The sequence below is a fragment of the Sciurus carolinensis genome, chromosome X (genome assembly GCF_902686445.1).
Source record: "Sciurus carolinensis chromosome X, mSciCar1.2, whole genome shotgun sequence".
NCBI lineage: Eukaryota > Metazoa > Chordata > Mammalia > Rodentia > Sciuridae > Sciurus > Sciurus carolinensis.
In genome coordinates, this window is record NC_062232.1 from 65,050,101 (window position 1) to 65,062,445 (window position 12,345).

A 12,345-nucleotide genomic window follows, 5' to 3' on the forward strand; every position below is an offset into this window, starting at 1 on the left:
CCTTAACTTTTATTATTATTACATATATATTATATATATAATTTTATTATATATTATATTATATATTATTTATATTTATTATATATTATATTATTATATATTATTTATTAATTTTATTATTATATATATTATATATAATTATATATTATATGCCCAAACTACACCTGATTGTGCATTATAGGCATTCAGAACTTGCCTGCTTCTCCAAAAGGTAGAATTAAGTCAACAGGAGTGTATCTGCTTATTGAGGTAGATGACTGTGGGAGAGTACTAGAATGCAATAGTGGAGAGAGAGACATTTGCAGATTTCCAGAGGTTTTGGATAGTGAACTATTAGGAGAAATAGAGTGTTCTAGCACTGAGATCACATGGCAGCATGGCAGAAGCAGGGGAATGCTCCCTTAGAGGGGGTACAAGTGAGGGAGGAAAATCTTCAGTAAGCTCCTCTAGAGTAGGATCCAGCACTCTACAGACACATAATCTGAACATACAAGAGATCTGGAATCTGCATAGAGAGCTGACTCTGGAGTTCTCTGTACTTCCCAGTATGTTGTACATTGTGGTAACTGGGATCCATCTTGAGAAGTGTCTTAGTTTTCTGAGCTTACTGCTCTGAGAGTCAAAGCCCTGTGAATTTTCCTATCTCAAGGTTCCTGAGGGAATATACCTGCATAATCTACAGCTTCCGCTGCCCCATTTCCAGTGAGCTCTGACAAGAGCTGATTTAGAATTCTTTTAGTAGGAAAGTGGACTGTGACATGGAGGTGAATGGAAGGTGTCACTTTAAAATTAACTGATTTGGAGTCTGTCAGAGCATGGGAGCATAAACTGTTCTGTGTGGCTTCACATGGGTGATAAGCCTACAAGCTCCAGAATTGTGGTCAGCAATTCGTGTGGATCTTACTACCTCCCAACTCCAGCCAGTGCAATGATTCCTTGATGTTCTTCACCCACAGATATAGTCAGGGGTACACCATGGAGCCAGCATTAGTTATAAATTCAGAGTGTACATCCCAGGAGGCTCTGAAGAGAATATTTGGGGAGTTCCACATTCTGTGCTAGATGCTGGAAAAGCCATACTACCAGCGTTAGCTCTGACCTTGAAGTACACAGTCCTAAAAAGCCCCAAATTAGAGTATTTGCCATGGGAGTACTACATTCCGTGCTAGATCACTGACATGCTGCAGTGCTGGCGTTTTCCTTGCCTTCAGAGTGTACAGCTTAAAATGATCCAGAGAGCAACTTTACCTGGGCAACTCTGCTTTCTTCATTAGCTTGTTCCAGAATGTAAAATAGAATAGAAGAACTTCAACTAGCTTCAACTGCAAATCACACCCACTAGTCATCAGATAAACACCACAAAGGAAGTAAGAGGCTGGTGAATAGCATACAGCATTTGCTCTGTCGACATGGCCCACAGCTTAAGAAGATACAAGAAGATTTGATTAGCATAAGTTGTGAGTATCCACTCTTATCCTTTTATTCAATACCTCAGGAAGGGAATTTTTATTTTCTATTAATACCATCTTCTTGTAGCTTTTTTAAAAATAATTTTTATTTGTTCTTATTAGTTATACATGACAGTAGAATGATTAGACACATCATACATAAATGGATTATAAATGCTCATTCTTCTGGTTGTACATGTTATAGAGTTACACTGGTCATGTGATCATATATGCACATAGGGTAATGTCCGATTTATTCTACCATCCTTTCTATCCCCATAACCCCTTCCCTCCCTTCACTCCCCTCTGTCTAATCCAAAGTACCTCTATTCTTCCCTAGTCCCCAAACACTTGTTGTGAATTAGCATTCATGTATAAGAGAAAACATTCAGCCTTTGGATTTTGGGAATGGTTTATTTCATATTCTCCAGTTTCATCAATTTACTTTAAAATGCTATAATTTCATTCTTTAAGGCTCAGTCATATACCAGATTTCTTTATCCATTCACCTAAGGGCACCTAGGTTGGTTCCGTTGTTTAGCTATTGTGAACTGAGCTGCTATAAACATTGATGTGGCTGTGTCACTGTAGTATGCTGATTTAAGTCCTTTGGGTATAAATGGAGGAGTGGGATAGCTGGGTCAAATGGTGGTTCCATTCCAAGTTTTCTAAGGAATCTCCACACTGCTTTCCCAAGTGGTTGCACCAATTCGCAGTTCCAAAAGCAATGTATGCGTGTACCTTTTTCCCCACATCCTCATCAACACTTATTGTTGCTTGTATTCTTGGTAATTGCCATTTTGACTATTTCTTTGTTTTCTTTATATCTTTTTTCTATCCTCTTTCTAATTTTTAATCCTACACCTCTCCATTTTTCTATTTTTTCATGTGAATTTGAATTATTTTTTAATATTTTTCTATTTAAAAATATTTATATTTGTAACCTTTTTTCACTGCATGTTACTTTTTACCTAGATTTCTGTAGCAGTTGCTTTTGCTATTGTTCTTGTTTTTAATTTACCATTTATCTGATTTTCCAAATTTTCCTCAGGGAGCTGAGGATCAAGACCGGGTCTTTGCATATACTAAGTGTATTCTCTGCCGCTGTGGTGTCCCCATCCTAGTTAAAAGGAATTTTACCTTGCTCCAGCCTGACCTGGTAATGGACATATGTTGGTAAATTATTCAACATAAATAAAATGGGTGACAAATTTCCCCAGAAGATGAACCAACTCCAAGCAGCCTGCTCCTGCTCACTTTCCCTCACCTCAAGAGCAGAAAGAAATAATGCAACTGTTGTGGACACCATAACTAAGTTTCATTATTTGTAACTCCCACACCCCATGAGATTGCATTTTGAGGACAAGACTGTAAATGAATGCTACAGATGGGGAACATTGCCCATGACCCCTGTACTTCCCCCATAAAACACTAGGATGTACAGCGCTCTCTGAAGAAGGGATTAAAATTTCAAGCCCATCACCATGATTGGAAAAGACAGCACCAGAACACATTCAAGTAACAGAAATATTATAAATAGTACCTGAGGAAATACTTATCCCCTGACTCCAATAGTAGACATAACAACAGAAGATACACACCATTTACACTGCTATTTACACCACAACTTTCTGAAATGTTAGCAGGACTCCCATCTTGTAATATTTACAGGGAAAGTGTCTCTCAGATTGCAACATCATACTAGTTTTATCAAGACCCACAAATCGCAGCCCAAGTAACCACAGGGAGACTATAGTCCACTTGAAATCAAATTCAACAATACACAACAAATGACTACCCCAAGAAATGTCCTCAGAAAGACATCTGACTAGGAAGATTTTCACATGAAAGTTGAAGAGAAATGTATCCCATGATATGCACAAATTTCAACATAGAAGCACAAGAAATATAAAAGATGACAGTGGTACCTCCTAACATTTATGTTAACAGTTTTCAAAATATTAAAAGTGGACATTATGCCAAAAAACTGAAAAGAATATTTTTTTGTACTGAGGATGGAACCCATGGGTATTTTCCCACTCTGCTATATCTCCAGCCTTTTTCATTTTTTATTTCAAGACAGAGTCTTGCTAATTTGCTGAGGCTGTCCTTGAATTCAGTCCTAACTATCTCAGCCTTCCAAATAGCTGAGGTTATTGGCATGTGTCACAGTATCAAGCTTAAAGGAATGATATTTTTTATAATCTCAAGGAAAGTCAAAGGAAAACAAACAATTGAGTAAATTAAGAGGAAACATATTTTCAAAAAGAACCAACTGGAAATCTTAGAAATTTGAAGACTGCGTTAGTCAGCTTTTCATCACATTGTCCAAAATACCTGACCAAAAAACAAAACAAAACAAAAAACTTACAGCGTAAAGGTTTATTTTGGCTCGCAGCTTCAGAGGGTTTATTAAATGGTCAGCTGGCTCCAAGGCAGAAAGAAAGCTGCTCAGTTCATGTAATCTGGGAAATACAGAGAGAAAAGAAGGGGGACGAGGAAAATATAAATTCCTCCAGAACACACCCACCCACAGTGACCAACTTCCTATATGTTCCAGAAGTGCAATAAGATTTCAATGGTTTAATTCCAATACACTGATGAGGTCAGAGGCCTTAGGATCCCAACATTTTCTAAAAGCCCCAGTTCAGTAGCATGTTGCATTGGTGACCGTTATTTGAACATATGAGCCTTTGTGGGGACATTACAGGTCCCAGTAAGGCAGAAGATTCAGGTGAAAGCTTGAATAATATACTAGATGAAGCAGAAGGAAAAAAATGAGTTGACAAAAACTCATTCAAATCAATAAAGAAAAAAATGAAAAGAATGCACATGATCTCTGATACACTTGGGTAGGCAGAATTAATATTGAAACAATGGCTATACTACCAAAAGTGCTATGAAGACTTAATGCGATTTCTATTCAAATTCCAATGATATTCTTCATAGAAATAGAAAAAGGAAGTTGTGAAATTCATTTGGAAAAATAAGAAGCCCAGAATAGCCAAACAATATTCAGCAAAAAAAGTGAAGCAGAAGGTATCACAGTACCAGAACTTAATTATACTACAGAGCTGTAGTAACAAAAATAGCATGGTATGGACATCAAAACAGGCATGAATATGAGTAAAATAGTGTAGAAGTCAGGGAGAGAAATCCACATAAATACAATTATCTCATACTAAAGAAGGTGCCAAAAACATATATTGGAGAGAAGATAGCCTCTTCAACAAATGGTGCTGGGAAAACTAGAAATCCATATGAATAGAATGAAATTTAACTGCTTTCTCTCAGCCTACACAAAACTCAAAATGAATCAAATACCCAAGTATTAGACCAGGAACCTACTGGAAGAAAATATAGGCCCAACACTCGAACATGTCAACTTAGGAACTGACTTCCTCAACAAGGTTCCTAACGTGCAAGAAGTAAAATCAATAAATTGGATGGTGTCTAACTATAAAGCTTCTTTACAGCAAAGGAAATGATCAATAGTGTGAGCACACAGCCTACAAAATAGGAGAAAATCTTTGCCACCTGAACCTCCAATAAGGTGTTAATTCTCAGGATACACACACAAAAAAATGCTTAACACTAAAAAACAAAACAAAAAATATAATCTAATCAATAAGTGGGCAAAGAAACAAAACAGACACTCCTCAAAAGAAGAAATATGAATAGGTCAATAAATATATGAAAAAAAGTTCAACCCCTCTTTAGCAATTACAGGAATGCAAAGTAAAACTACACTGAGATTTCACCTCACCTCAACCAGAATGGCAAATTTCAAGACTACAAATAATAGATATTTTGGGGATAGATATTCAAGGATGTGGGGAAAAGAATACGTTCATACACTGTTGGTGGGGCTGCAATTAGTTCAACCACTCTGGAAAGTAGTATGGAGGATCCTCAAAAATGTAGGAATGAACCACCATTTTACCCAGTTATCCCATTCCTTGGTACATATCTAAAGAGTGATGAATGCATAAAGCAATTGTGGTATATAAAAATAATGGAACATTACTTAGCTATAAAGAAGAATGACTTTATGATTTTCACATACATGGATGGATCTGGAGGCTATCATACTAAGTGAAATAAGCCAATCCCTCCAAAATACAAAGTTCAAATGTTCTCTCTGATATGTGCATGCTAACCCAAAACAAGGGGTGGGGAAGGGAAGAACAGAAGTTCAGTGGATTAGTCAAAGGGGAATGAAGGGAAGGGATTAAGGATAGGAATAGAAAGACAATAAAATGAATCTGACATAACTTTCCTATGTATGTATATATATATACCATAGTGAATCTAAAATTGTTAACATCCATAAGACTGGGATGCTAATTAGAATAAGATATATTCTGTGATTGTATAAATATATCGATGGATTCTACTGTCATGTGTAACAACAACAAAAAGGAGTAAAAATAAAAATGGTCAATCATTCACAGAATGGGTACCCTGGAGGGAAAAGATCTGAGTAGTAAGGGCATATATAAACTAATCAGTGAAAAAACTTGGAAAATTCACTGAATCTTGGGAAAGAAATGGACCTTCATAGAGGAAGCATTTACAACCCAGAATAAAATGACCAGAAATGAACATTTCCAAGACATACAGTTAAATTGCCAAAATTTCAGGACAAAGAAATAAAGTTAAAAGCTACAAATGCTGGATAAGGTGGTTCATGCCTGTAATGTCAATAACTTGGAAGACTGAGGCAGGATGATTGCAAATTTGAGGCCAGCCTAGGCAACTTAGCCAGGCCCTAGGCAACTTAACATAGCAAGACCATGTCTCAAGATAAAAAATAAAAAGGGCTGAAGATGCAGCTCAGTGATGAAGCACCCCTGGGTTCAATTCCAGGTACAAAACAATGCTACAAGAGAGAAAGAAATATCAAGTCAATTTAAAGACAAAACAATTACAGTAAGAGCAGTTTTCTCAGCAAACACTCTAGATCCAAGAAGGGCAAGAAACAATGAATTTCAAATCCTGAAAGAAAATAACTCTCTACAAAGATAAGTATAAGCAGCGAAGTTACCTTTCAAAATGTAAGAAAGAAATACCCTATAAGATAAACATAAAGTAATGGAATTTTTGACAGCTAGACAAGCATTGCAGAAGATACTTAAGGGAACCCTATACCCAGGAGTGGATGAATGATGCACAAAATCATGAGAATGTAGGAAAGAATAAATCTCACGAGAATAGACAAATGAATAAGAAAATGGAAAGAATCACACATTATCAATGTAGTAAACCATCAATGTCAATGATGTACAAAATAAATATTGAACATACAACCAGGAGAAAATCAACATATGAACAGGAACAATTACACTCCTTTTGATAATAATCATGAATATATATGGTCTTAATTCACAAATTATTGGGAGACAGACTAGCCAGTTGGATTAAAAAAATCTCAACAATATGCTCCCTATAAGACACCTGACCTTCAACATGAACTTTGTGAGAATGGTCCTACATCCTCTATGTACCCTGCTTTTTGAATAAAGTTGCCTTTCTTGCCTAAAAAGGATGATACTGGAGACACTTAAGTGTTTGATTATGTGTTATATAACAGTGCCAGCTGAAATTACTCTTAGTCATTTTGTTGTTTCATGTTTTGATGTATAATACAGTCTTCATAACAAATTGGGTTTTCAAACAAGATATTTTCATTCTAGGGAATAACACTTTATTCCCTAAGATTTCTAGAGATGGGGTCTGAGAATCATGTAGTTTTAATGATTTGTCTGTGCTGGCTCACAATAAGACTGCTACCATCACAGAACTTATTACAGTGGTCATTGCAGAGCAAAGGTCTGCAGAAGAAAATTCAATTTCCAGTCCTCCCTGCTCTCATAGCAGCATGACACTTTTTCTTATGTTCTCACTTACACATGAAGGCAACAGATCCAGACTTAACTTCTTATATAAAAGACAGTGAGGTTTTTCTCAGTTACTAACACCTTTCTTTTCTAATTCCCTGTGCCACTCCCTAGAAGTCAAGAAAGCGTTTCATTATACCCCCCAGCAGCAGCATAATTCTGCCAGCAATTTCACTTAATGTAAACTCTCTCTAGGGGGTTATATTTCATCTCTGCAAACTTCTGAAATTTTAACTCAGAAGATTGACTCAAAAGTTAGAAGAAATATAACTTTTAAGTAAAAGAGAAACACATGTAATAACAGTTTGAATTTAAACATTCACTTTTATGGTTCAGATGAGATCAATTAAAAGGCAGTACAATTAACTAGATCTTAGAAGGATCTCTGATAAAACTTTATATACCCACTATTTCTTAAAATATCTTTTTAATTTTATTTATTTTTTATTTATTTAATTAAAATTCAGATTTCTTTCTCTCAAATAAGAAATTATGATCATTCCTGGCCTAAATATTAATGAATACTTGTTAGAGATTGTGGCTTTTGTTTCTTATGATTCATGTACAACATTATATTAATTATGGTATAAATATATATATATAGATATATATATATTTACTATTTCCTTTGCCATAAACAAAGCACCTTGTATCAAGTCTAGAGATATCACTGTATATAGCTTTACAGGTACTGTTAAATGATTAATATTTAGTTGAAACATATGAAACTCTACAAATATTGTAGAAAAAAATTATTTACATTGGCAACCAAAAAGAAAATAATGTTAATAAAATTATTTGTGTTTTTCTTCAGTGTCCTAAAAATTCTAAAGAAATTATCTACTGAGGAGTGTATTTTTTTAAAAGTCTCTTCTTAATTATTTTTGCTAAAATTAACCATGGGTGTTTCTTTCTTATCTCACTCTTTGGATTCCTAGTTAGATCTTTGGATACATAATTCCCAGTGATTTCTGAATGTTTACTGGTATCTTAAACTTGCATATAAAATGGAATTCATCTTAAGCATACTTACATCTCTTTCTGTATCCCCAACTCGGTTAATGGCTTTGCCATCTATACAGTCGTCATATGCTCATGTCTCACTTTCCCACATTTAAAGGGTTGTCATGTCATTTTGACTTATCCTTTGAAATCTTTCTTATATCTACCTCTTTCCTTAAAAGTATATTAACATTCTAGCTAGGTGCAGTGGTGCACGCCTATGATTCCAGCAACTTGGGAGGCTGAGGCAGAAGGATCACAAGTTCAGTCAGTCTCAACAATTTAGTGAGGCCCTAAGCAATTTAGTCATACCTGTCTCAAAATAAATAAAATATAAAATGGGCTGGGGATGTGGATCAGTGGTTAAGTGCCCCTGGGTTCAATCCCTGGTACCAAAAAAAGTATAATTTGGGTCCTCACTACTTCTCAACTGTAGTATAACAATGTCTGCATCTGTTTTCCATGTGATTAATTTCTTTCCACATCAATATAGTGCCCATACTTCATAATGAAATAAGTACCTGAAAATATGGCTCAATTTTTATAACTCTGATGTTAAATGTTTCTTTATTACCTACAGCATAAATCTCAAACTCATTATGACAGTATTAAATACCCTACACATTCTCTTCCTCGTCTACCTTAGTTTCCCTGCCCATATTCTTTTTTAAAAATACCTACACATCTCACACTCAAGCTAAATCAAGCACCACACCAGATTAAATAATAGCATGCCCTCTGTGAAGCCTTATTCAAAACCTTCACTCCATGAGTTATGCCTTGTATTTTTTCCTCTCCAATTATGTTTTCATAGAAAACAAAGCTTCAAAGAAGGAGTGGCCTTGTCCTGTGTCTTTTTCTTTTCTTGCATGGACGCCACCCCACTCCCATAAGCCTCCAGCCCGCCATCTTCTTGAGACCAAACACCAGGCCTTCAATTAAGTTGCGGAATTCTAATGGGGAGATATTTGAAGTTGATGTAGAAATTGCCAAACAATCTGTGACAATCAAGACTATGTTGGAAGATTTGGGAATGGATGATGAAGGAAATGATGACTCAGTTCCTCTACCAAATGTTAATGTAGCAATATTAAAAAAGGTCATTCAGTGGTGCACACATCACAAGGATGACCCTCCTCCTCCTGAGGATGATGAAAACAAATAAAAGCGAACAGCTGATATCCCTGTTTGGGACCAAGAATTCCTGAAAGTTGACCAAGGAACACTTTTTGATCTTATTCTGGCTGCAAACTAATTAGACATCAAAGGTTTGCTTGATGTTACATGCAAGATTGTTGCCAATATGATCAAGGGGAAAGCTCCTGAGGAGATTCTCAAAACCTTCAATATCAAAAATGACTTCACTGAAGAGGAGGAAGCCCAGGTACACAAAGAGAACCATCTATGTGAAGAGAAGTGAAATGTTGTACCTGACACTGTAACACTATGAGTATTGTTCCAGATACTAGTTGCACTGCTCTGTTTATAATTGTTAATATTAGACAAACAGTAGACAAATGCAGCAGCAAATCAATTGTATTAGCATAATATTGTCCTTACTGCATGTGTAGTTTGAGTACAGACTCCAAACCTATGGCTGAATTTCTCCTAGCATGAAAGTTTCTTTTTTCTTTACTCTGAATAAAACTGAACCATGGTTCTCTGTAGAAAGTGGCATTTTGGGCTTTCCCTCCTTTTGTAAAGCAATTTCTGCATAGTTTATTGTCCAGTTAACTTTAGTGAGCTTTTAAAAAAGTTGACATTGTAAATAAAACAACTTGCAAAATGTTTTCTGAAATAAAATTAACAAAATATTATATTTATTCATGAGTTGGAAACTGGAAAAAGGCTACTTGAAGTAAATGTTTTCAGTTGGGAGTGTTAGGATGTCTTTCAGCCTCCTGGACTCAATCAGTATCACTGGGATTAATTACCCTGTATGTGACAGGGCTCCCTTAATTGGACTGAAGGACTTGGGTTTTTCGTTTTTGTTTTTACTTTTTTAATCTCAGCTTTGAATATGTTGCCTAGAGACTTAGTTATTGCCCAGTTTGTGGATTTTGGGGGGAGAAATGTAACTAGACAGTTTGATAGCTTTTCAATTAAAAAAGACACTTAATTTAATAAAAGCTTCATAGAGCTTTGTACCTTTGATAATGTGCTTGATAGTTTAAGATGTTCCATTTGGTCAAAACAGTGAACTGAGTTACAATATATCTTCTGTGAAATTCTACTTGAGAATTTTGAGATAGTCTCAGGAACACACTAAAGATTAAGTCCTTTAGGATTTATAAGCAATAACCTTATTCTAAATTAGAACTCCCAAAAGCTACTGATCCAAAGCAAAAGTAGTCAAATTTCTCAAAGATATCTTTACAGAGCTACATTTGAATATTTTATTATAGGTCCTATATAAAAGAAAGTTATGTGAAGAAAGTTTTTACATTTTTAGCTTGAACACTTATGATCATCTCTTTTGTGATAGCTTTCTCTTTCATTAGCTTGCAGATTCCTTTAGAACAACAACTGTAATTTTGTTCATCTCATCACAGACCACATTTTTCTTCACACAGAAAAATACTATATAACTTCTGCCTTGAATTATTATAGATAATAGTTATTAGTTTTTGAAATAATTTATTTGGTAATTATTAATCTTTCATTATATCAGATATGATTTCTCTGATATGTATATGCATATACATACATCTGTTTTTAAATATTTTAGTATTAGATAAACACAACACCTTTATTTTCATTTAATTATTTTTGTGTGGTGCTGAGGATTGAACCCAGTACCTCACACATGTTAGGCAAGTGCCTTATCACCCAGCTACAATCCCAGCCCCTACATTCAAATTTTGAGAAACCTGTCTACTCAGTAAAGAACACACAGATAAATAACAGAATTCATCCTATTTGGAATGATAGTTGGAACACTTGTGCTTTGGATTGCCCAGTCATCCATTCCCTTCCATTAACCAAGTTAAAATAAAATGAAGGATGTGGCTGTTAATGCCCTACAAAGTAACTGGGCAACCACAGTATAAAATTTCAGGAGGATTTTTATACTATTCCTCAAGAATAATTAATGTATGTTTTCCAAGTAGTACATTACATTCCTTTAATCCGTGTCCATTTAAAAATGTGTCAGTGTTTTTCTTATCTGTTCTAAAATCATTTATATTTGGGAAGTTTTGCATTGTTGTTTTTGTATTATTGATAACTCCATAATGAAAACTATCAACATGTAATATGGGGGAAATGATGCACATTCATAGTTTCATAGGATACATTTATAAGGAGTATTATACTAGCTTCTGCCAAATGTTGAAACAGTGGTGTTCTAAGCTTACCCAAATCTTGTACACATGAATGCAAACCTAGCTATACAATGAGATTGCTAATTTTCTAAAACTATTTATCCTTAAGCCCCACCCTCAGACTTAAATGTTTCTGCTAAATTAACATTGGTGGAAAATAGGTAAAATAGCAAACTAATAATAAACAGAGAAGTTACAAGATAGCAAAAAGTTTAAATTAGAATTTGATTTAAAGTAAAAGTCAAGGTCTGGCAGTGTGTAATTCAATAGTAGAATGCTTGCCTAGCAAACATGAAACCCTGGGTACAATCCCAAGCACTGAAAAGAAGGAAAAAAAGAAAAAGTCAATATTATTTCTGTTTAAAATAAAACCTTATAATTGGTAGTGCAATTAGTATTTTAAAAGGGCATTTATTTTATAAAAATTGTTTTGTTATTGGAATTTGTTTTATGTGATAATAAAATTGTTACATAACTGTAAGTAAGGTCTTAAAATTTGTGACTAGGATCAATCTTCAGGATATAATACAATAGTGAAGCACTTTTTTGTGGTTCAGATATGAGGTGTCCCCCAAAACTCTTGCATGAAATGGTGCAAAAACATTCAAAGGTGAAATGATTAGATTGGATTATGAAAGGTGTAACCACATCAGTGGATGAATCCAATGATGT

The 12,345-nt window shown here is 34.9% G+C and overlaps 1 pseudogene; it reads left to right on the top strand.

Moving 5' to 3' along the window:
- The first annotated feature begins 376 nt into the window (after positions 1–376).
- On the top strand, positions 377–9,770 carry LOC124971525 (S-phase kinase-associated protein 1-like; annotated as a pseudogene).
- The last annotated feature ends 2,575 nt before the right edge of the window (positions 9,771–12,345 follow it).